At 34.0% G+C, this 24,870-nt stretch overlaps 1 long non-coding RNA gene across 1 annotated transcript in view; it reads right to left on the reverse strand.

Annotated features, from left to right (window-relative positions):
* The window catches only part of LOC129533517 (uncharacterized), a 311,392-nt gene that overhangs the window by 163,871 nt on the left and 122,651 nt on the right, over positions 1-24,870 (reverse strand). The window contains exon 4 of the long non-coding RNA XR_010133908.1: positions 19,259-19,493. This is a non-coding gene — a long non-coding RNA (uncharacterized lncRNA). The remainder of the gene's footprint in view (positions 1-19,258; positions 19,494-24,870) is intronic.

Consider the following 24,870-nt stretch of genomic DNA (forward strand, 5'->3'; position numbering starts at 1 on the left):
TTGTCCTAAAGATAACATAAATTAACACTATTTATCCTTAGTGGACTTGGTGTCTAAGGGCTACAGTTAGTGACTCACATAGTCTTTATATCTAGGTCATTAGTTCAAATCCAGTTTAGAATGTTACTTCTTGAATTGAGTGATTTTGAAAGTTATCCAATGTTCTGTTACAAATCACAAATATGGTGCTTTAATTTCATTTTAAGCTATATTTTCACAAAAATAGTACATTATTTTTCTTCTAATTATCTTTAAGTTTCTGCATTTCTCAAATAAATAGCTAAACAGAAAATAAAAATGTAACCAATACACTTATTCTACAGTAATAAAGATTTGAAATTTTTTCCTTTAAAAAAGATTCTCTGACAGGCAGGGCTAAGTGGCTCATGCCTGTAATCCCAGCAGTTTGGGAGGCCAAGGCGGGCAGATCACCTGAGGTCAGGAGTTTGAGACCAGCCTGGCCAACATGGTGAAACCCCGTCTCTATTAAAAATACAAAAATCAGTTGGGCATGGTGGTGCAGGCCTGTAATCTCAGCTACTCAGGAGGCTGAGGCAGAAGAATCGCTTGAATATGGGAGGCAGAGGCTGCAGTGAGCTGAGATTGCACCACTGTATTCCAGCCTGGCTGACAGAGTGAGACCCTGTCTCAAAAATTTAAAAAAAAAATAATTCTATGACAGAAGACTGCCGATCAACAACTTTTATTTTCTAGATTGGTGGCAGGAATGCAAGCATGGCAGAGGAGGGCTGATTGACGGATGGTTCATTCAAAGTGGGAGGAGCTACCTATTGGGTACTATGTTTATCACCTAGGTGACAAAATAATATATATACCAAACCCCTGAGACACACAATTTACCTGTATATCAAACCTGCACATTCCCGAGCCAAAAATAAAAGTTAAAAAAACCCACAATAAACAAAGTCAGAGGAACTATTTTCATGAGAGGTTTTCTGAGACACCAGGTATGTGAAAAGAAGCTTTGACGAGAGGTAACAAAAATGTGGCTGAATTCATGAGAGAACAATTCTCCATTCTCTCATACAGAGCATAACTTCTGTACCTTAAAAAAAATTGGTTTTCTTCCCCCCTTTTACATGTAGGGAATGGGCTTGAAATGGAAAGACCAGGGCAGCACATGCAAAGTCAAAGGCACTAAAGGACGATCCCAATAAGAAAACTGAAAAATGCCCAGCACTATATTTAGAAAAATTGAGGCTCAAAGTCATTTATGCAGCCAACAGACATACGAAAAAAATGCTCATCATCACTGCTCATCAGAGAAATGCAAATCAAAACCACAATGAGATACCATCTCATGCCACTTAGAATGGGGATCATTAAAAAGTCAGGAAACAACAGATGCTGGAGAGGATGTGGAGAAATGGGAACACTTTTACACTGTTGGTGGGAGTGTAAATTAGTTCAACCATTGTGGAAAACAGTATGGTGTTTCCTCAAGGATCTAGAACTAAAAATACTATTGGACCCAGTGATCCCATTACTGGGTATATACTCAATGGATTATAAATCATGCTACTATAAAGACACATGCACATGTATGTTTATTGCGGCACTATTCACAATAGCAAATACTTGGAACTAACCCAAATGTCCAACAATGATAGACTGGATTAAGAAAATGTGGCACATATACACCATGGAATACCATGCAGCCATAAAAAAGGATGCATTCATGTCCTTTCCAGGGACATGGACGAAGCTGAAAGCCATCATTCTAAGCAAACTATCACAAGGACAGAAAACCAAACGCTGCATGTTCTCACTCATAGGTGGGAGTTGAACAATGAGAACACATGCACACAGGGCGGGGAATATCACACACCAGGGCCTGTTGGGGTTGGGGGGCTAGGGGAGGGATAGCATTAGGAGAAATACCTAATGTAAATGACGAGTTGATGGATGCAGAAAACCAACATGGCACATGTATACTTATGTAACAAACCTGCACATTGTGCACATGTACCCTAGAACTTAAAGTATAATTTAAAAAAAGAAAAATTGAGTCTCAGTGCAAAGCTAATAACTAATGATGGAATGAACAGATGTTCACCAAGTGGCCAAAGTTCTCATTTTAGGGTGAGAGAGCCAACTGATAAGAGATATCATTAATACGTACAAATTCACTGGTATTCCCAACTCAACAATGGTATAAGAAATGCCTGGTTTTTTTGTTTGTTTGTTTGTTTGTTTGTTTGTTTTTTGAGATGAAGTCTTGCTCTTGTCACCCAGGCTGGAGTGCAATGGTGCAAACTCAGCTCACTGCAACCTCCGCCTCCCAGGTTCAAGTGATTTTCCTGCCTCAGCCTCCTGAGTAACTGGAATTACACGTGCCTGCCATCACGGCCGGCTAATTTTTTTGTATGTTTAGTAGAGATGGGGTTTCACCATGTTGGCCAGGCTGGTCTCAAACTCCTGATCTCAGGCGATCTGCCCACCTCGGCCTCCCAAAGTGCTGGGATTATAGGCGTGAGCCACCATGCCCGGCCGCCTGTTCGGTTTTATAACAGAAATTTAGACCAATCAGTTGGGAAAGAAAGGGAATTACTTATCAAGTTAATTTTTCTGGAAAACATATATACATTAAAAATAGAATAAATATGGCCAAACTTGAACATTAAGGCTATAAACTCAGAATTTCTATTAGTAACAGAGCAAGAATGAGATTCTCATCCTGTGTCTCCTTGTGAGCAAAAAAGCGTCTGGTTTTGTTTTTCTGATTTTAATTTGCTTGGCAATCTGGTAAACTTGTTTTATGTTTATAAATTAGATCCAGTCTAAAAGTATATGTGAGATTGGAATTCAGCAGGCCTCAAATCTTTGCAGGTTTTATACATATAAGGCTTCCTATGTACTGTAGAAACTTGTTGCTTAAACTTTCTTTTTAAAATTGTTTCTCTTTACATACTAGGAAGTGTTTGAACAGCTTGAGACCTATTGGCCTGGAACTATTTTCCTATGATCTAAGCACTTGACTTAGAGTTTAAGTATTTCAGTAGGTTCGGAGCTAAACATCTTTTTAAAAATATCTGATTTTTAACCCCCATTTCTTTTTAAGCTGGTCATATAATAAGGATTTTAAGGATCTATTTGTTTTTCAAAGACAATGATTTTTCTAAGTGGCACTCTAAATTTACATTGGCACTTCAACCAACACTCTAGTAAATCTACAAGCTATAATTAAAAAGCAATGCCGTAACTTTATAGTGCTAGTGAAAGTCTTACTTCTTTAAGTTACAAGTAAAAGATATTAACTTCTGCCTACAAAGTAATTATTTTAAAGAAAAATAAGTGAAATAAGTGCAAGTTAAAAAGTTTGTTTAAGACTCTTAATGTAAGAATTCAAACTCTCATCTCTGCCTCACAGAGTGGAATTGTCATAAATGAAAATATCTTTTTATTCTACTTAGAAGCATCTTTTTAAAGGGCATATGATGAGCAAAGTGTGTGAAGATATAAATATATATTTTAAGTGTAATGGTGTACAACAATCACTATAACAGTAAGTAAAGCAATGCCATAAAAATGGAGAACACATTCTTCAACACATTGAGAAAGTTATTTTCAAAGCCTGGCCCATTAGGTTGGAACCAGAAGTTTCCAGATATATGCCCACATTTGCATGAAACTAAATATTTTACATTCCAGTGATGGATTGGTACATACTTGAGAATGGATGGTTGTACTGGCTCTGAAAGAAACAGGAAAAAAAATGACCTTCTAAATTATGTGAAGTCAAGTAGCTTGGAGAATAGAAAGCAGATCTCTACTGAGGAGACATCTAGTTAATCTGCGTTCTCACCAGAGATCTATTGATCCAGGGCCCCGCTGGAATTCTGGAGCAAATTCATGCAGCTGGTCTGAAGTCAGATTTTTGCCAACTCTGTCCTCTCTTATGATATGCTGTCACTGTTGGAATCACGGCATGTCTAGATTGAAGCTGGGCATAAAGTCCAAAAACTTTTTTTGGGAACAAGTGGCTATATTTCTCTTGCAAGCTGCAAAAATCTATTTCACTTTTAGCGTTGCTTTTCTACTGGTGCAATAACTACTTTGGAAATTTTTATTACTCATTGATTAAAATTAAGGTGCTAGAGGGAATGAAAACAGTTATTTTGCTTAAGTTGCCTGGACTCAGACTATTGTGCAAGCATTCATTTTCTGTGGTATTTTGTTTCACAGAAAGATCAGTAGGTGAGCTTGAACAGAGTCAGCAAACTTTTCCTGCAAAGGATCAGATAGTAAATATTTTAGGCTTGGTGGGCCATATGGACTTTGTCACAGCTACTCAACTCTGTCTTGTCATGAGAAAGCAGACATAGACTATACATAAACAAATGAGTATCTATAGACAATAAAATTTGAATTTTTTGCATGTCACATAATATTCTTTTTATCAACCACATAAAATACAATGATTCTTATCTTGTAGGCTGTATAAAAACAGACGGCAGGCTGGATTTGGCCCATGGACTAGAGTTTGCCCACCCATGAATAGAATACAATCACATACAGTGATGAAAAATAAGAAAACGTATCTCTTAACATAAACTTTTATGCTTCTTATTAGATATTTAGTTCCACTTGGATTTGTTTTTCCTAATTATCTCTTAAAATGTGTCATAATTCTTAGTTCAAAAGAATCCTAACTCACTGAAGCAGTTAGTGTTGAGTTGCAATTCAAAAATTCAAAACTCACTTGAAAGATTCAAGTTCCAACTACTAAGCGAACCCATTATATGAAATGAAAGCTTTATTACGTTATGTATTTGACATGCAAAAAAATACTATTCATGTCCTCTGTTTTAAATATGAAATGAACACGTTTACTAAGATTGCCCTGAATTTGGAAGAAACCCTGGTCCCTTAGCCATCAATGAGATGGCATAATTTTACTGAGTTGAATATTTCATTATGTAACCATGGTCTCACTGTTTAAGGTTTTCCATCAAGCCTTCTACACTGTCTCTCATGTAAGCGATTATTTGCCGCTCCGCATTTACATTTGATATTCTTTCTGTATTAGTTCTGATTCCTGAGACACTATTGGAAGTATTAGAAATTATAGCCCTTGCTGGAAACAAAGAGAGGAGATGGTGTTAGGCCAGCAAAGCCAGGAAGCTGTTTCTATATGACGTTTGCTGAATAAATCAAATGTAAGTTCTCAGCAACTGTATTCTTGTTCTAAGTGTTTCTAGTAATAGAACTATTTCCAGCCAAACCCTCGTTAAGAGAGAGAGAGACAGAGAGATCAGTCAAGTAATTTACAAAGTGATCAGCAGTTTTTACTGTTTTTAACATGCCTTGCAAGCCAAAAGCAAGGTGCACCACCACCTATCAAAGCCTAGATAAGCACAGGTTTCCTGTCAGTTTCCCTTTTTGTCAGTTTTTGGCATATGTTACATGCTCAAGAACTATTCTATAAACAAACTTGTTTATCAGACTCAGTAATTAGGAGTTAAGATAAACAACTACATAATTTTCAAAACTCATTAAAAAGTAAAAACATAGGGTGTATAGTTCAAAGTGCAGGAAAGAGTACCATTAAAGGTACTAAAGCACAAAACTTCTTTTCTTTCAGAATTTATTTTTTCTCAACTTCTCTGTGCTATTTGTCATGCTTCCATGGAATGGGATACTTAGGGGGCGAGTGCAGATTACAGCCTCTCAGGGGTCCATACTGTTAGTGGCATTAGTTGCTGGATTGACACACTGTGTTGCTGGCAAGGGAGGGAAAGTCAATGCCCCCTTCCCATGGGCCTGCTACCAGAATCTGCAGCAGGTGAGATCCCTGAAGGATTGCAACCTCCACATTTGAGATGCACTCAGCTCCTGGATCAGGGTGCCCAATGAACTTGCCATCCTGGGGAATAGGGTTGGCTGCCTCCAGGCCCCACCTAGATGCCACAGAGTGCATGTGGCCAACACCATCCTGCCTCATCTCTGCGCCCAGGCCTTGCAGTGGGTGGAGGACAGCTTTGGAATGCTGGTTGGATGTCTGAGAATCTGTTCTGGGGAGGTGGGGAGGCTTCAGGGCCTCCAAGTCTCTCAGCACTTTTTCCATTGTCCATTTGACTACCCTTACAAAAAACAAAAGATAAAATTATTAAGAATTTCTAAATAGTGACCCTAAGCATCAGGCCTTTGTGAGAATGGGGCCTTCTTGACTGCACTAGTGGCTAACATTTATTGAAGTTCTATCAGCAAACTCTTCTAATCAATTTACAGTATACCTAATTCTCACATATGAAAACATATTGTGCAGAGAGGAAACTAAGTCACAAACATAAAGTAATTTTTTCCAAGTTCATGAAATCAGTATGTGGTGATGCCAAGATTCTATTAATACTACAGGCAGTCTGACTCCCAGGCTCTTCATTCTAAACCAGTTCAACATCTCATACGGCATAATCGCTTTAATACCTGTCTTGTAGGGACATGGATGAAGCTGGAAACCTCATTCTGAGCAAACTATCACAAGGACAGAAAACCAAACACCGCATGTTCTCACTCATCGGTGGGAAGTGAACAATGAGAACACTTGGACGCAGAGTGGGGAACATCACACACCGGGGCCTGTCATAGGGTTGGGGGAGGGGGGAGGGATAGCATTAGGAGATACACCTAATGTAAGTGACAAGTTAATGGGTGCAGCACACCAACATGGCACATATATACATATGTAACAAACCTGCACGTTGTGCACATGTACCCTAGAACTTAAAGTATTAAAAAAAAAAAAAAAGACTTGTCTGTTGTTTTATACTTGGACCTACTTCTCTGGAGATTTTTCTCTTCCCCAGCAATGTCCTTTTTATGACCCATTGAAATCACATTAAAACTTAACCTGACATTTGATGGCTTAGAGCATTAGAAAGTGCTCAATAAACTTTAGCTTTTATTATTCTCTCCCAATTCTGCTTCTTGTCTAGGCATTCTTTCAAATGCATGTGAAGTGTTGTTTGAACTGGCAATGGCTTAATGTGTACTTTTATCAGCTGTATATCCTGAAAGAGGTACCAATATGTACATTTGAATCCCCAAAACAAAGATATTGAGAATGTTCTTAAGATGGCCGACCCTTTAAAAATCCTTCAGATCCTTTAATTCAGTAAGTTTTTTGTAAGACTGTCTATATATGGGTACCACATTTATACATCAGTGAATGAGTATCTATTTTATATATCAAATAGAATGCAATTCCAGAATCTAAACGCCTCTTGAATATGTAGTTTTGCAACTTTATGAGATAGATACCTTAATAACACCTATCTTGTGTAGACAAGAAACCAAGTCCCAAGTAAACTGCCATTTTCTCTTGGTCACAAAGTTACTATAAGGTAATGCCAGGATGCTAATGTGGGCAGTCTGACTACAGGGTCCTCACTCTAAAATGGCACAAGATCCCACATGGTAGAGTAGCTTTAATATCCATAATATTAAACATTTATTCAAATGAAATTAGAATTCCACATAAAATGCTTAAATATTCAAAAGTAAAACTTAAGTTTCTCCTGAATTTCTTTATTCACATCAGAATAAAATATTAGATTATGAAATAATTAAGTCAAGCATAAAATATTTATTGAATACCTACTAAGATCCAGGCCTGATACAGATACTTTACACACATCAGTGAAGAAAATAGACAAAGATTTATATTATTGAGCAGCATATACTACAGCAGATAATTAAAGTTTTCTTAATAGTATCTGCTCTATGTTGGACAACTTTTAAAGAATTTATTTATAATAAAGATGTATTATACAAGTATAATTGTTTTATTTAAATGTTTTGACATCCAATGTTGAGGCAAATTAGATTGTATCCCTGTTTTTATCACCCTCATAGTATCTTCTAGTGGTGCTTTTGTTACTCCTTTCTTCCATTCCCTCTTTATTCTTTCTTTCTGTCTTTTTTAAAAACAGCCACAGACCATACACTTTATTATCAGCTAAGGGATACGTTAAGTGGCTGCCTGCCCAACCACAGCCAGTTTGTATCCATGATCACTTGGCTTAGCTATCCCTAAAGGAAGTTAAGTTGTATCCTAGGGAAATTAGACTGAAAATCATTTTTTTCCCCATTGCCAGCCATTCCTAGAAGTTCTATGATTAATACAAATCTCACTTCTAAAATTATTTTATTCACCCAGTCTCTTTGAAAGTTATATACAATGCAAAAAATAAGAATGTTATCTCTTTACTTGCATTTTAACACCCTTACAAAATCCCCTATATTAAAAAATAATATTTAACATTATAGAACAAAGTTAATATTTAAAGAAGTTGAGTTGTTCATTTTTGTTTCGTTTTGTGTTGTGGTATGGGGGAACTTATTATTTTAGAATGACTAAGTTAACCCTTAATAGTTTCTACAAAATGGAAGATCGTCAACGCAAAAGAAAATACATTTGAATTTCAAGAAACACTTCTAAGCAGCCTATACAAGAAAGCAGTGGGCATCAATATGAGGACATTTTAATTTTTTTTAGAATTGTTCAACTTTTTACATGTCACACAATTTGAGATAACGGGACAAATATGTCAAAGGGGTCAGTGTGTCACATTCAGAGGAGAACCTGCTTTGAAATCTGACAGATTAGGTTTGAATTTTGACTCTGAAACTTTCCAGCAGGGTGGTTTGAGGCTTTTGGAATAAACATTTCTGAGCCTTCATTTCATTATAATAGAAGAGAGGGATCATGACATCCACATATACAAAGCACTTGGCATACAGAGGTATGTACTCTATGGTAGATATTAGTATTCATCATGAGAGAGCCAGATTTAAGAAAGACAAAAATCCTATAAAGGCACCGAACTGTTCATTCCAAGAACATAGGTTTTGTGTGATTAAGGAATTTGACAGGGAGGAATACACAAAGATAACAGACTGAATCAAACCATACCAAGATCTCTGAATACATGTCAAGAAGTAAAACAAAATAGTTATCTTTTAAAAACCAGTTTTGGATCAGGTACTATTAGGGTCTTTTACGTATGTTCTTCCAGGTATTCCTCAAAATAAAATTGAATCTCATAGCGATTGATTGAATAGAGCCAGACAAAAGCACGTGGAAATCCCACTTGCCTTCGTGTGCACCTTGATGTGCAGCTACTGACACAGAAAAATAGGAAGTGCATTGTGGAAGAGTTAAAGGGGCGCAAAAAGTTTTATTCTGGGAAAAAATGCTAGTTACTAGAGTACAGTCTTAACTGATCAAGAAAAATGTATATTTTGTCACAATTTCCTTTATGTTTCCATTGGGACAAAGCTAGTCTAATATATGAGACTCTCGAATGGCCCTTATCTTTGATGTAAGTGGAGAGTATTTGCAAAATGTAATTTCCTTGCAGCCCACTTGATTATATATACCTATTTTCATAACAAAGCCTGTGAAGAAAAATTGATGTTAAAATCAATGCATTCCTTGAATAATTGAGATTTTTAAAATGGATCTGTACAAAAAGTTATCCTTCAGAACAATGTCTCTCAAGTACTGTTTGCATTAATTTACACCGATTTTCCTTTGGAATTTATCTCAAACTATTCATTTTTTTAATCATTCACAATATTTCAAAGCTACTTCTCTGTTTTTAAGCATTCTACTTTAATTTGAAAATATAAAGAATGTAATAAAATTGAATGATTAAATTGCACTTCTGTTAAGCAGGATTATTTTCTTATATCTTATATCAGAATTTTATTAGGTAATTGTTTTTCATCAGTATGTTCTGCCTACATCCTAGTAGTTAGGAAAATTGGAAAAGCATTGCCAGATTTTCTTGGTACAGACGTAATCTTTACATTTCTTAAATTGTGCTTGACAATTTGAAGTGATGACAAAATTATACCTTTGGTTGTATATTTTTCTTATCATACTAATTTGAATCTAATAGAGGCTATATAGAATTTTTTCTTTTCTCATACATTATAATTTCTATAATTCTTTACAATATTGAAATTCTGTAGTTCAACTATTGCTTCCTAAAATACAACATATGCTCAAATCAAACAAGATTATTAATTTAAACACATAAATATTAGCTTTATTTTTGTTCCGAACTTACTTTCCTGTTGGATTGTAAAATATAAGATGTGAAACTTATCTTTTAAAAATCAAGTGATCTTTGATTTTGCTACATCATCTACTCATGTGTTCTGGGCCTCAGTGGGGACCAGAAAGCTAAGGACTTAACATGTTTCTATGACAATTTTAGGAAGAAAAAATAGTATCATTTTACATCTCCACCTTCTCTTCATCAGAAAACAGACCTTGAGAATTATTGTAGATAGTCTTACGCCATAAAGATAAATGCAATTTTGAGGAACACGTAACATGATTGCTAAGCAGTTTTATGCATATATATATATATATATATCCAATTTTGCACATTTAGTAATAGAATAACATATTTTTAAAATGAGGTCTGCCCTCAGTAATAAACTTTCTTATTTGTTAACAAATACTTTTAAGAATTCTCTAGAGAATTCTTGGCTTGAGCCATAGTTACCAGAAGAATACTTCTGACAAAGACACTTAAGCAGATATAAGAGAGCGCAAAGGGAAGGCAGAGAGATGTTTCAACGCTGTCATTTTAAAACTTCAAAAAGCATCTCCACATCAGAAGCGACTTCACAGATCCTGAGTCTCTACATTTCTGAGATATTGTTTGGTTTCATTTTTTTTTTTTCTCTCCAGGTTCCAGGTTCCATAATCTTTTTAAGAGGTATAGGATTTGGGAATCATAGTATGGAGCATGAAATTTCTCTCTCTCTCTGTCTCTCTCTCTCTATATATATATGTATATATATATATATATATATATTTTTAAATTATCAGATTAGTGATTAAGACAGATATTAGAAGAGAAACAACAAAACTGTTATTTTTCTCTCACCATTCATAGAATTACTGGTACTTCTATATTAAGAAACAAAATAAAAGCAATCATTTAAACATAAGTAGTAGTATGATAGATATATTTTTGATAAAAATGAAGTAAATATTTGTCTCTAAATTCAAACTACCCACAGTGCAATCAGTAAGTATTAGAAAACAGGTAAGACTTGTTTTATGTGCTCTGGCTATATGTCAGACACAGAAGAAACAAGTAGAACTGATAACCCCTAACTTTTAAGGTCTATTCTAAACGTAAAGATGCAGTGTAGTTCCAAAATTATAGTTAAAATATATATATATACAAATAATAAATCATCCACAGTAAATGTTGGAAACAGAAAAAAACAGGCAATATGTACAAATATATAACTTCTCTAATATTGATATTAAAAAGAATTTATAAATAATAATAGAAGCATGCTGATTGTTTTATTATAATATTTTCAAATTCAAATTAAGATAAAGATAATGAAGCTGTATTCAAGAATATTAGAAGTATTGTGAATATATATAGGACTGAAAATGATTTGGTATAACAGCAAAAAGCAAAATTGAATGGCATTCTATTTAAAATGCTTTCTTTTTTATATTTAAATGTATTATTTTAGAGAAAATTCATCATTTAATAGGTGGCTAGCAAACTGTTTCAAAAAGCAAGATAATTTACAATTGAGTATAGTATATCAGCATTTCCATATTTTGCATCATCTTGATTTAATATTTCTGGTGCTTCAGCAACGCTAGTGCCCATTCTTGGTAACCACATCACCACAGAAATGTAATATATGTGTTCCGTATCGTTTCCTGCATTATGTGTGTGGGTTGTGGTTGTTGCTTAAGTTCCCATGACTATTGAGTGAGGAAGTTGGGTATAATTCCTGGCAGCATAGTAGTTTATCCATTACACTAAAGAGCAGATCGTATTTCAAAATGTTTTTCTGAGATCATTACAGCAACAAATGGCAGGGTTATCAGCCTTATTACCAATTGCCCAGAAAATGTGGGGAAAAAAAAGCCACTAAAAATAGCCACAGGAAGCAATAATTTCTATGACAAAATGTTCGGCTGTTTACTTAGTATGCTAAGTAATATATTTTTGATCAAAGATAAACAGTTTAAAAAGTTACATTTGTGTTGTGGGGAGGCAAGGCTGAGGGAAGGAGGAAATTGCTGTTCCCTAAAGGCTGATGTACCTTGTAAAATAATCTGTCTTCAAACTCAGAATGAAAGGGAGCCAAAAACAGCTTTGAATTACATGAAGACCCTGGAGAGGCTGTTCATTACACAATTTGCTGTAGTGGTTTGCAGATGTCTCATTTTGTGAGTCAGATTATGCACTTTATTTTTTGTTGTTTAAGTTATGTTGTATAGCGTTGGTTATACATTCTTTCCTGATTTGTCACAATTTCTCTGTAAACAGCACAATGTCTACTTTGAACAAACTGATACATTGTACCCCTGCTGTTTCAAAACTGTGACTGATGAAAGAGCTGCACTCTGGCTCTGAAGCAAGTAAGGTACTTAGTAGAAAATGGCCCTTTTATATAGTGCATCCAACTATAACATCAGAAGGCTGGACTTGTAACCACTTTATAGAGAAAGTACCCAAGAGTACATGGTGAGGTGATCAGCAAAATGCCAGCTCTGAACAGCAATGAGGCAGTGATGTCAAATGACCCGTTTTGGCACATTTTATTTTAAGGATGTAATCCTGTATCACATACATAGTCCTTGCTAAAGTTAATAAAACTTCCATTATAAGCTAAGAAGTCTTACTAAAAAAATACTTATTCATAGATTTGTTCTAAAGTTGGGTTCCTGGTTTTAACTGAGGTCATATTCAGGCAATAAAGACTAACAAGAAAAAACCTTTTTTCCTTAATTTGGGAAAAAAATGTCATTATGCCTTGGGAAGTATTATAATATTGTTGTAATCATCTGCAATCCTCATTAGTCTTCTTATTATATCTGAAGCACTTGTATTTGTTGAAGTAGAAGCAGCTGAGATAAAAGAAATTTGAAAGTGAAATCATTACATATTTGAGTCAGTGCCTTTTTCAAACTGGAAGCCTGCTCTATTACTCTTAATGAGCTGATGCCCCAAATACTGAAAATGGATTCATATTTCTTAACCTCTTTTGAACCTCTAGTTAAAAACTGTGGTGTGAATTCAAAAGGAAAAAAGAATGTCAATAGTGTTTTTAAACTATTCATTTGGGGAACTATTAGTCAACCTTTACAAACTACTTAATAGTAATATTTAGCCAAGTCTAAAATTAATGTTTTTATCGATTAGAATACTAAAAGAAACCTATTTTAGTAGTTATTTTATATTTTTAAGGATCGATTATATGTCATATAATTCATAAACAACAGTTAATAGATACTTAAAATTTAAGAAAATATTTACATGTTAAAATTAAATATTAATAACAATATATGGATAAAAGTATATAGAACTAAATATACATGCACACAAATGAGTAAAAATAAAACTGAAGAAAGCTGGATAAAATTGATATCAAAGTCAATATCCTAGGCTAATGTTATACTACAGTTTACCTTTAGCAGAAACTAGGTAAAGTATACACAGTATCTCTTTATTATTTCTTTCAACTGCATGTGAATATACAATTATCTCAATACAATTTTCATCTAAAAATTAAATGTTACATAATTACAATTTGATCTATCTATAGCCTCTAAATTTACAAAAGGAATAGGCATTTTTAAATAACTGCTCTAGATATTTAATAGATAATAAATACCTAGTAAGAGGAGATACCCTAAATTTAGCATGTTAGAAGTCAAGTACACATATAGTATGAGATTTTATAGGTTAATAAAATATAATGTTAATTTAGAAGAAAGGGAAGTGTTTCAATATTTGAAAAGAGCAAATTTCTAATTCCCAGGTATTGTGCATTTTCACTGCATCTAGTGAAATCACTGTTATAAACCACTCAAAGCAACATCACTGGTGTTGATTTTATTTGAAGATAATATAATCCAGTTTTATATTGTACTTTGTAAATCAAAAGCAACATGGGACAGGGAATGCTTGCAGTACAGATCTAAGTTGGAGGAAGACATCACTTTTAATTAAGAAGCACTAAAGTGATATATAGTTCTATAGGAAAAGTGCCAGATCAGAAGAAGTGAAAACACTTAGGTTTTAATAGTTTCCTTTTGGTGACTCTAACTATGCTAATTTGTCTTTGACAAATTGTGACAAGGACTGTCAACTTAAATGGTCAACATACTCATTAAAATTAAGCAATAACATTTCTATAGTAATAATCTTAGATATGTTTAAGACTTAGCCCTTTTTCTGGAAGTTAGAGTCTAATAATCTCTGCTTAGGCCCCCAGGGAGTGGGGTGAGGGGAGGGTGGCGGCGGCATTCAAGTTCTGGCAGCATGTGAAACAACAGTCAACTCTCAGGAATTTCAGGGCCACACTATCTACTTGAGTTACATAATACACTTATGATTAACACTAATTCATTTAATGTGCTCAAGTATCTATGTACCCAGTTAGAAGATTCAGATCCTATAATATTCCTAGGTATTTTGTATTTCATCACTTTATTACTATTTTAATGTTGACACGAGGACCCAAGATCCAATCTTCATGATAAAGACAAAATTTCTTATTAACAGCTAAGGTGAATCCACAAGTTGACATTCTAACACAGTGTCAGAAGACGGAACCAAGGGATTGCCTTGGGTGGGCATCAACATTGAATCACTGCAGTTGGAAATAACAATCAGTTTTGTTTTTATGATTTCGCATTAATGTTTACTTATATTTAAGCTCCTTTAGAGATTTCAAATGATCAGACCACCAAGACTGGCTGCATTTTCCTTGAAAACTATTAAGAAAAAATATATAGAGATCAGGAAGACTTTGTTGATTCTTTGCAATTTGCATCTGCACTATACCAAAACTAGGAGAAATGTGAAAAAAAAATCAGATATCCATATGTTATTTAATACCTCATATCCAGATGTTTTGGAGGTCTGGTGTTATAAGGTTTATAGCTTTAAGACTGCATATATTTTCAGAAGTCAAATAAAATATTGCATTTTATTTATTCATTTGTTTCTCATTTTGATTTGTTTCTACTATCTTTTAGAATTACCAAGAAATTTTATGGAAATCATCATTTTGAAGTCAGGTAATAAGCAGAAAAATAAAGAACTGCAATATTATCTATCTTCTTAAGTGTATATTTAGCATTCTCTTGTTCAGTTATCCAGATGATTACATTTATTTCTTGAAAAGCAAATCACATATCAAATTTGGCCTTACTTTTTGGCACATATGATGGTAATGTGGATTAAATGTTATGAAAACAGCTAAATTTAATTAAAAATATACTTTAGAACTAAAAAACTAAAAATCTCAGGTTAAAATTTTTTCATAATCTGTGTAAATCTGAAAATATGAGTAAAATTATTGAATTGTATTGAAATGAAGGTAGGAAAAATAAATTTTATAAAATGTTTACATATATTTATAAACTATGTGTGTTTCCTTTATTACTAGTTTAAATGTCCTTACTCATAAACAGAAGATCTAAATATGGGAAATAATCAAATTCCATCATGTTTAGTATTTTTCTTTCTCCAGTCATATAAACATTGATTCATGCACTTATTTTTATATTTTGTTGCTCAAAAGCTGTACTTGACAGGGTAGGACATTTGAATATGTTCTGGGTAGCAATTTTGTTACCTTAATTTATAATTGTAAATATTTAGAGACATAAACTCCATTTGTCTTCCTGCCCCAGGCAGGCTACTGTTAGGTGAGACTATACAGATCTTTTTTTTTTAAGTCATATTATCATTATCTGATATAGTTTGGATGTTTGTCCCTGCCCCAATCTCATATTGAATTGTCTAATTGTAATCCTCAATGTTGGAGGTTGGGCCTGGTGAGAGGTGACTGGATCATGGGTTGGAGTCTCATGAATGGTTTAGCACCATCCCCTTGCTGCTGTTCTCATGATAGTGAGTGAGTTACAGGAGATCTGGTTGTGTAAAAGTGTGCAGCACTTCGCTGCTGGCTCTCGCTTGCTCCTGCTTTCACCATGTGCCTGTTCCCCCTTTGCCTTCTGCCATGACTAGGAGCTTCCTGTGGTCTCCCCAGAAGCAGATGCCACTATGCTTCCTGTACAGCCTGAAGAACTGTGAGCCAATTAACCCTTTTTTCTTATAAATTACCCAGCCTCAAGTATTTCTTTATGGCAATGCAAAAACAGAGTAATCTTTTCTTCAAGATCCTTCCTCACAACTAAGAAGTTGACCCTGCCTTTTCTTTCTTCCATGTATATGGGTTTTCTTTACAGTGCCCTCTAAATTTCGATGATTGGTTTATACTTCACTCTTCCTGGCTAAACTGTATTTAGATTTTAAAAATCACTCTGCTTTACTTAGTATTAGAACTCTAATGCTCTATAGCAGTCATGTACCTGGAACCTAGTAGTTGCTCATGAAAATGTATGTTCAGTTTTATGTTGAATTTGTGTTACTGAAAACCATCTATCAGAGTATGGATTACACTTTAGGTCAGGGGTGTCCAATCTTTTGGCTTCCCTGGGTCACATTGGAAGAATAATTGTCTTGGGTCACACATAAAATACACTAACAATAGCCGATGAGCAAAAAGAAAAATAATCGCAAATAAACCCTCATAATCTTTTAAGAAAGTTTACAAATTTGTGTTGGGTCACATTCAAAGCCATGCTGGGCCGCATGCAGCCCACAGGCCGCAGGTTGGACAAGCTTGCTTTAGATATTCACTTAGCACATGTTAATGATGGAGTAAATAAAATTGATCTTCCAACTTGCAATTTTCTAGCATCCTCATGAAATTAAAATTCCATTTCTCTTACCAATACCTGTCTCTATTACCTAAAAACTATCCATCAGAGGGTAACTAATTAATGCACTAATTTTTCTCTGCTGAGGCATTGGCACTGACGTTTTAGTAATGCCATGTACTTTTCCCATTTGTAATTTGTAAAATATTCTCTTATGATCACCATGTATTTTGTAAATAATAAAATAGTATTTGATTACATATATAATCAATGATAATAATGATTTATATATATATAGTATCATATATACGTCATATAACAAACCATTGTTATGGTTTAAATTATGTTGCCCAAAAAGTTGTTGAAGTGCTTTCTCTCAGTAAATGTGACCTTAATTGGATATAGTATCCTAGCAGATGAAATCATTTGGGTGGTCCGTAATCAATACGACTGAGTCTTTATAAAAAGGGGAAATTTAGACACAGACATAGACACACACATAGGGAGAATCCCATGTGAGCATGAAGGAAGATACCAGAAAATGCATCTATAATCAAAAAAATGCCAAAATTTCCAGAAAACTACCAGAAATTAGGAAATGGGCATAAACAGATTCTCCCTCACATCCCTCAGCAGAAACCAACCTTGCTGACACTTTGATGGTGTATGTCTAGCCTCTAGAACTATGAGAACGTTAATTTCCGCTGTTTAAGCCATCCAGTTTTTGGTGAGCTTTGTAGCGTTTTCATAGAGCTTTGTTACACCAGCTCTACGAAACTAATACACCTATAAATATTGCTAAAGATAAATATTCTCAGAGCTGCCTATCATTTGGACAATATATCAACAACTAGAGTGACTGACGTGTGAATAGTATCTTTTGAAAGAAATCCTAAAATTCACCTTCATTGAGAACTTTCAAAGAGAAGAGAAAAGTCCAATTTGGGGTGCAGTCCTATGCAAAAGCAGCCATCCTAGTGGGGATGACGCCAGGTGGGTTTTTATGATTGGCTTAAACATAGATTGGGATAGCACGAAATAAAGGCAGAGAAAAGGGGATAGAAGATCCTAAACCCTCTAATTATGTTCTTTCATCCTCCCTCACTACACACCATTTGCTTTTTTATAATGTGATACCTGCCAGACAGATCATATGGGCAAAGTATTTCTGCTTCTAAATTAGCCCAAAAGTTAAAAAAAAAAAAGATTCCTGGTTTGCTTTCCTGTGAAGGTATAAGATAAAATGTAAAGAACAAGCACAGTGATGATAGAAAGGTTGGACTCAGATTTTATATTTTTACAAAAGGAATTTTTAAAACACATATTGTACGTGAAGAGATGTAGCAGGGTACTAATAGCATAGGCCTTTTAAAAATCAATAATTGGTGTTAGTAATAAGAGATGTGCTGACAACCAGCTGTGAAAGTGGCCTCATTCCTGCAGTGCAGGAGGGAAAGAAACCAGCCGGTGATTACTAACTCCAAGTATTGCTTGCAGTGAAAGCTTCATTAAAAAAATTAGTAAAATACCCCTTTTACCTTAAAATATGTGTCCCCATATTGAAAGAGGATCTATATAAAGAGTTCAGAAAAGAACTGCTGCAAACTGTTCAAATCAAGAGTATTTCCCAGTTGGGCTACCGGCCTACATTGTGGAACTTACTCTTTAGTGAAAAGCTCTTCTCCTCCCAATTAAAGAAAAAAAGGTTGGGATGCCCACAGGTCCTTGCAGCATGTTTAGCGTGACTTTTAACCCCTCATTTCACCTTCTGTATATGGCTCTTCTTTATACCACCACCTGATACAGCCACAGAATCTAGTCTCCACTGCAAATTAGGCTGTTAGCATCTCTTTCACAATTTTTAAAAGTCAGTGTCGAAATTCACTGTTGGCCCTTGCTGGTCTTCTATGCATGCTGCCTGTGAAAATCCAGCCATTTATTTTTATTCAAATCAAAGGGAGGCATTTTTGTTATTAAATAAGTTACTCAAAAACAAACAGCAACAGAGTCCACTTCTTACCAGCATATTCCTGCAAGCCTGATATTCTACATGAATTATCTTAATGAAGAAATATATCCAAGCACCGAATAAGGAATCTTAGATTTCCAGCTTTGACTTTTAGCTACAGCTCACTCACACACGACCTTACAGAATCCCTTAAATCTCCAAGAGCCCATTTCTCATTTTCCTCTGTGCTCCCATGGAGCTGATCCAATGGTTTTTAAGGGAGCTCTGAGCTTGGACAAGCTCTGAAGGGCATGGGGCAAGACAAGAAACGGGCCCTGCGCTCCCTGCTTATCGTCTTGGAAAATAGGTATGATAATATCAGCCTCACTGGGGTCCCATTGCAATTAATGTTTGGAAAATGTTTTGAAATCCCAGAGTTAAGAAAGGCAATACCAGCGTCAATTATTTCAGGGTCTTATTTCTAAAGCACTATTCAAATTGTTTTAAGCCACTTTTTCTAAAAATATATGATACAAAGGCAATTATACTACCTGCAAGCATAAATTGATGTGGTGGTTTTATGGTCTTTTGAAAATTGCCTTAGTAGAATATCTCCGTGACCTGGAACATCTAGTTAAATGAGGAATCTGAGTTTTGTAGACTCGCCCAAACACTTAAACGCCAAAGAGATGAATCTATGGGAAGGGTGCTTTTCTTTGTTGATCTTGATTGCAGTTTCTGCACTTTCCAGAAGGTGATGGTGCTTTGCTTGGCTTCGTTTCAGATCTGAGGAGGGAAGCCGAACAAACAGTGGAAAATGAAGGATGAATAAAAAAAGAAAAGAAAAGAACCTTGCCTTAGGAAAGAGAAAACTTTTACAACCAAAGGCATTACGGAAGGTCTTTGAGCTTCAATAACTTTGTAATCCTCATATCCAACCAATTTTTGCTGTATGAGTATTTCTGAGTCGAACATCCTGGAATTAAAGATAGATTCCAAAGTATTTCTAAACAATGTGTAAAACTGGCATTATTAGAAGTCTTTGAGTATATAGACAAGATGGAAAGTTTAAAATAGGGAAACTAAATTGAGAACAAAGATGTTTCTAAAGATAAATCTATTGCTTGAATTTATTACATAACAACATTTTTTAACTACACAGGTTTGCATTTTACTTGGTACAAATATATCGTTGAAGAGTTCACTTACACATCCAAGCTATTACATACAACTGGGAATGGATGCTCAATGCTGTGTACAAGGTAAAATAGGTCTTTAAAAACATGTATATCTGTTAATACTAAGCTATATATTTTTCAGGTGTCCTTGTAACTTAGTGTTCTTTTTCTTTTTGCTTTATTTGCAGTTTATTTAATATTTGAAAATACTTTTTGTATCAATTAGCAAATTAGCAATTTATCTGGGCGGAAAAACCCCATCTTAGTTACTGAGTTACAAAGTGAATTGTTCTGCAGCTGCAAAATCAAGTGCCTCAGCTGAGTTAATGCTTTTCATTTCTTTTGCATGTGTCAGCATTAATGGAGGCAAGCTTCTATGAAGCCTTGCGTGTGAAGATGGTGCTGAGCAGACTAGATTCAATTCTGTTATATTCAATTCTGTTAAATGCTTTTTGCATTTTTTTTTTTTTTTTGGAATAAGGCACAAAAGGAGACTTCAGGCTGAACTTCAAGCAAAAGTTAATGCTATTCTCTTTTGGGTTCAACCACCCACTTTGCTTAAGGTCACTAGTTGAGGCTAATGCAGCTCAGAGGGGCTGCAGTAAACTTGGCATCTCCTTGATTAGGCTCCCTGCTGATCTAATACACATACTAGTTCACTTGCCAAGTCAAATAACACATTTAGTGAATTGGAAATAAGATTTAAGTGGGCCAGCACAATGCGGCTTGCCCTCTCATCTTTTTACCGAATCCTTCTCTTTGTATGCAAGGCTGTGAAAACTGCTCTTGTTAGAGGACTTAATCTTCATTTTTTTCCTGTAGATTATTTGGAAACAGGTCAATTGAATGTTGGAGCTGCTAACTCCTCCCACTAAAGAAAGAACCCGCTTGTGGCATACTGATTGCATCATTTAAATGAAAGGCTCCTATTATTAAAGATAAAATACTACAATATAAGGGTTTGTTAGAATTAATTTAAAAATCCTGATATTAAATGCAGTACTTTTTTTAACAGTGTGTTTATTTCTTTGTCTTATAGATTCTTTTCTAAAGCGTGCTTTGTATTAACTACTGGTGAGTAATAGGAGGGGATGATCATATCAGTATATATTCATCTCCTGTGGCTATTCTGCTGCAGTTAATTCTTAAATACAGTAGGTTATAATAGGGTGACATTTCTATAGTGCCTTTCATAAGAGCAATCTAAAGCATGTCATATAATGTTTGACTTTGAACTATTCAGTTTCTTAGTGACACAAATCTCAGGGTAAATTTATGCCTTCGTGGTTTGTTTCCTTAAAAAATATGAGTCATTGTATTTCTTATAGTTTGAAATTTATCATAGATTCACCATAGATTATCAAGTTATCCATGCCATAATAATCTGTAACTGTCCTTATCTGTGTGTTAGATGTGCAGGGTTATGATGTGTGTGGACTTTTTACGATCTACTTATCTCTTCTGGTCATACAGATTTATGTGTATCTCTTTTCTGACTAAATCTGAAATCAGAGCTTGCATTCTGAAGAGATAAAACATATCTATGTAAAATCCAAGTACTATTCCCTGACATCTAAAAGTTAGAGAAAAATGATTATAATACCCTCCACCAAAATAAAGAGGTACTCAATTTCAATTGCCTTTTTTACAAAATAAAATGTTAAATGTGTGAAATGTATAATGTACCCTGAGATTAAGCTAAGTATCCCCAGAATGATTTTTAGAGTTACAATAAATAGACTATTTCAAGGGACAGTGTTTGATTATCTAAAATTTACATATTTGCAACAGTTGTTTCTGAGTGGAAAGGATTTATTTACTTACCCAAAGCAAATAGCTTTTCTATGAAATGTGAAATAGGTTATACTGTTTATACTGTGTTTAGTCATTACATTTCATTCCTCAAAATGAGTACCAGATCTCTGTACTGTGTAATGAATATCCTCACAGTTTGTAAAACAATGTTAGTAATAATAATAAAGAATTGATCAATTTAATATTCTAATCTGGACTTCAATTTGAGGTTGTTGTTCTATCCAAAAGCATTTTGTAAATTCTAGAGAACTACACAAATGTGAGATCATTGCTATATTTTTCATCTCCTCTACTATATTTTACCTGTTTCTTTTACTTGTTTTGGACACCAGTAATGTCAAAACTCATCTCTAATAGAAAAAGCAGAAAAATTGAAAAGATTACAAATGGTAAAATTATGATTAAACATAAAATTATTATGAAAAATGGCAGACTCCTACAATAGTCTGAGTTTTGTTTTTTGTATTGGTAAGAATTACACTTTTTTTTTGTTTTTTTGTTTTGTTTTGTTTTGGATGCCTTAGCTACAGATAGATGGCATCTAACCTCAAGGTAAGATTTTACTGCAGTAAGGCATTTTTACCTCATTACAGTTTGTCAGTAGAGAAAATATTTGTGGCATATTGATGTTCTACTGGTTAGAAAATATGTTTCCCCAAGCTCATGATTTTTATTCTGTGTTCTTGTAACTACTTAGAGCAACTTTGGGACATTAAGACATCAGTAACAAACACAAATATGTGATTACTGGCTTCAAAGTACGTGTAACAACTACCCTTTTTGAATATCTTTATATCTTCTGTTAATGTTCAGAGATGTTCAAAAGGTACATGACATTTTACACTTGTACAATAAGAATGTTTGGAAGAAATAATTGTGAATAAAAAAATTATTTAAAAGAGAATTTTATGTTTTGGGAAGAAATGACAATTAGTATTTTAGCCATTTTTCTCACTAACAAATGTATGCCAAAATACCACCTGTTTAATTCTTAGCATCCAAGCAAAACTATTTTTATTAGCTATATTAGACATATTTTTCCCTTCAGTTTCTTAAGTTTTTTGAGGTAATTATCATAATGTAAGTACAAATAAAAACATAATGTTATGATAAACTTAGGGGATAAAATTATATCTTAAAATTGTATTTACATTTGTTGCCATTTCAGACAAACAACTGAAAACTTACCCTTCCTTTTAAATTAATAAACTTAGAGCAATATTAAACCTAAATTTAATTCCTCACAGTCTCTTCCTTTTTTCCATTCCCAAAGAATCACTCTCTTGGTCCTAGATTGGAAAGGGGTATTTCAGTCTTATATAGCTGTATAACTTTTTATTCTCCCCAGGGGCAAAGAATGAAGTCATATTTCATAATTATATATATATATATATATGGTATTGTGTACAAGGGAATGATATCAGGAGATGGTATGTGACCTACATGTTCCTATAAAGAGCATGACCCAATAAGAGTACATATATTTTTAAATGATTATGCGTTTCTAGTAGCAAAAGAGCCAGAACCTAGAATTGCAATCTCTCAATTGCAAATTCATAAGAGCAATTGAGAATTCCCTGCTACTATTCCCACCCTTAACCAGCTAGTATATGCAAGCATAACAAGAAATTGCTAAAGACAGTGCTGTACAATATATGCAGGTAACTAGTAAAAATGGTAGCTCCCTACCAAACACCAATACAGTTACTAACAATCTAGAAGAAAATGTGCTATTAAAAATAGGTACTGAATCATAGGGTTAATTATTGTTTAAGTATTCTAGCTATGATAATGTAATTCATTCAATTTACATAAAGTGAAAAGTGATAATGGTAAAATTCTTATGTCTGGAATAACTTTACAGCTCTATAACTCTTTTGATGACCTTGAAAGTTATATAGAATAAAAATGTATGCAAAAACACTTTAAAGTAATTCTTTTATCTTACCATTAAGTTGGTAATACAGCATGTATTTTGATAAATATAAAATTCCTTTTTCACATTTAACTGACGATCTATTGTATCTCCAATTTGGCAAATGGGCATTTTCTTAAGTACGGAAATGTTTTATTTTTATTGTAAAGATTTGCTTTTATTTCAAATACATGAGTGAGTGACAAACTTTAGAGTCTAATAACGAAAAACAGCATGTAAGAAATAAAGAATTGTTTAAAGAAATAGATTAAAATTTATTTATAAGGATTGAAAAAAGTTAAATACTGTTTCAAACTTGACTTTCATTTTATTAACTTCTGTGAATACTATTATGATTTAGACACTAAAGTTTTTCTCACATTAAGTTATTCAAGTAAATATGTCTAGAGCAAAAACTGCTTGACTGCAGTGAGCAGGTCTTATTTATTTATTTATTTTTAATCTACACTCATCTATAGTAAGTGTCTAGTCTCTAGTAGATCTTCAATAAGTACCGTTGATAGGATGGAATAAAAGTGCCCTAATTAGATACATGCAGTTTGCTTTAAAACTGTTTACAATTATACACCTGGAAGAAGAAGCACAAAGATAATTGAACTGAACCTTATGCTTGGAAATAAAAGCCCACCAAATAATCAGATTGGTTAAAGAAATTGCTTATAGTCATCTTAGTTTAAAATAAAAAAAAAATCTTTTTCACTAATAATTATTAAAATAGATTGAATATATTTTTACCAAAATCATTGCATTTTTTTAGGTACACATGGAAAACTTCTGTCCAAAAAGTTTTGCCTCTTTGAGAAGTAAAATTATTTCTTAAAACCCAGAGCTGAGAAATACACATCATGTGTAAAGAGTATTAAATAAAAATAAGAACCCACAAACAATATTCTGTGCAGCAAATAATCATTTTTTTGTCTACTTCTATAACAGAGAACTCCTGAAAGTTCTCTCTTTTCAGGAGAACCCAGGGTGTTTATTTATCAAGCCTTCTAAGAAAGGAAGTCACAGGGATGTTGTGTTTCTGTTTCAGAATATCAGAATAGAAAATTAAGTATGCTTCTTTTTGCATTCAGTTACACTTCTGAAATGAACCTTGACACCTAAAAATGTTCTAACTACTCAGAAATCAGTTTGAAGTGCACATCTCCCATCACTCCCAAGATCCAATTTTACTATCAACTATTTTATGGAAGACGATGCCAAAAATCTTTATTATATTGATAGGTCTACT

The sequence above is a fragment of the Gorilla gorilla genome, chromosome 4, assembly GCF_029281585.2.
Source record: "Gorilla gorilla gorilla isolate KB3781 chromosome 4, NHGRI_mGorGor1-v2.1_pri, whole genome shotgun sequence".
NCBI lineage: Eukaryota > Metazoa > Chordata > Mammalia > Primates > Hominidae > Gorilla > Gorilla gorilla.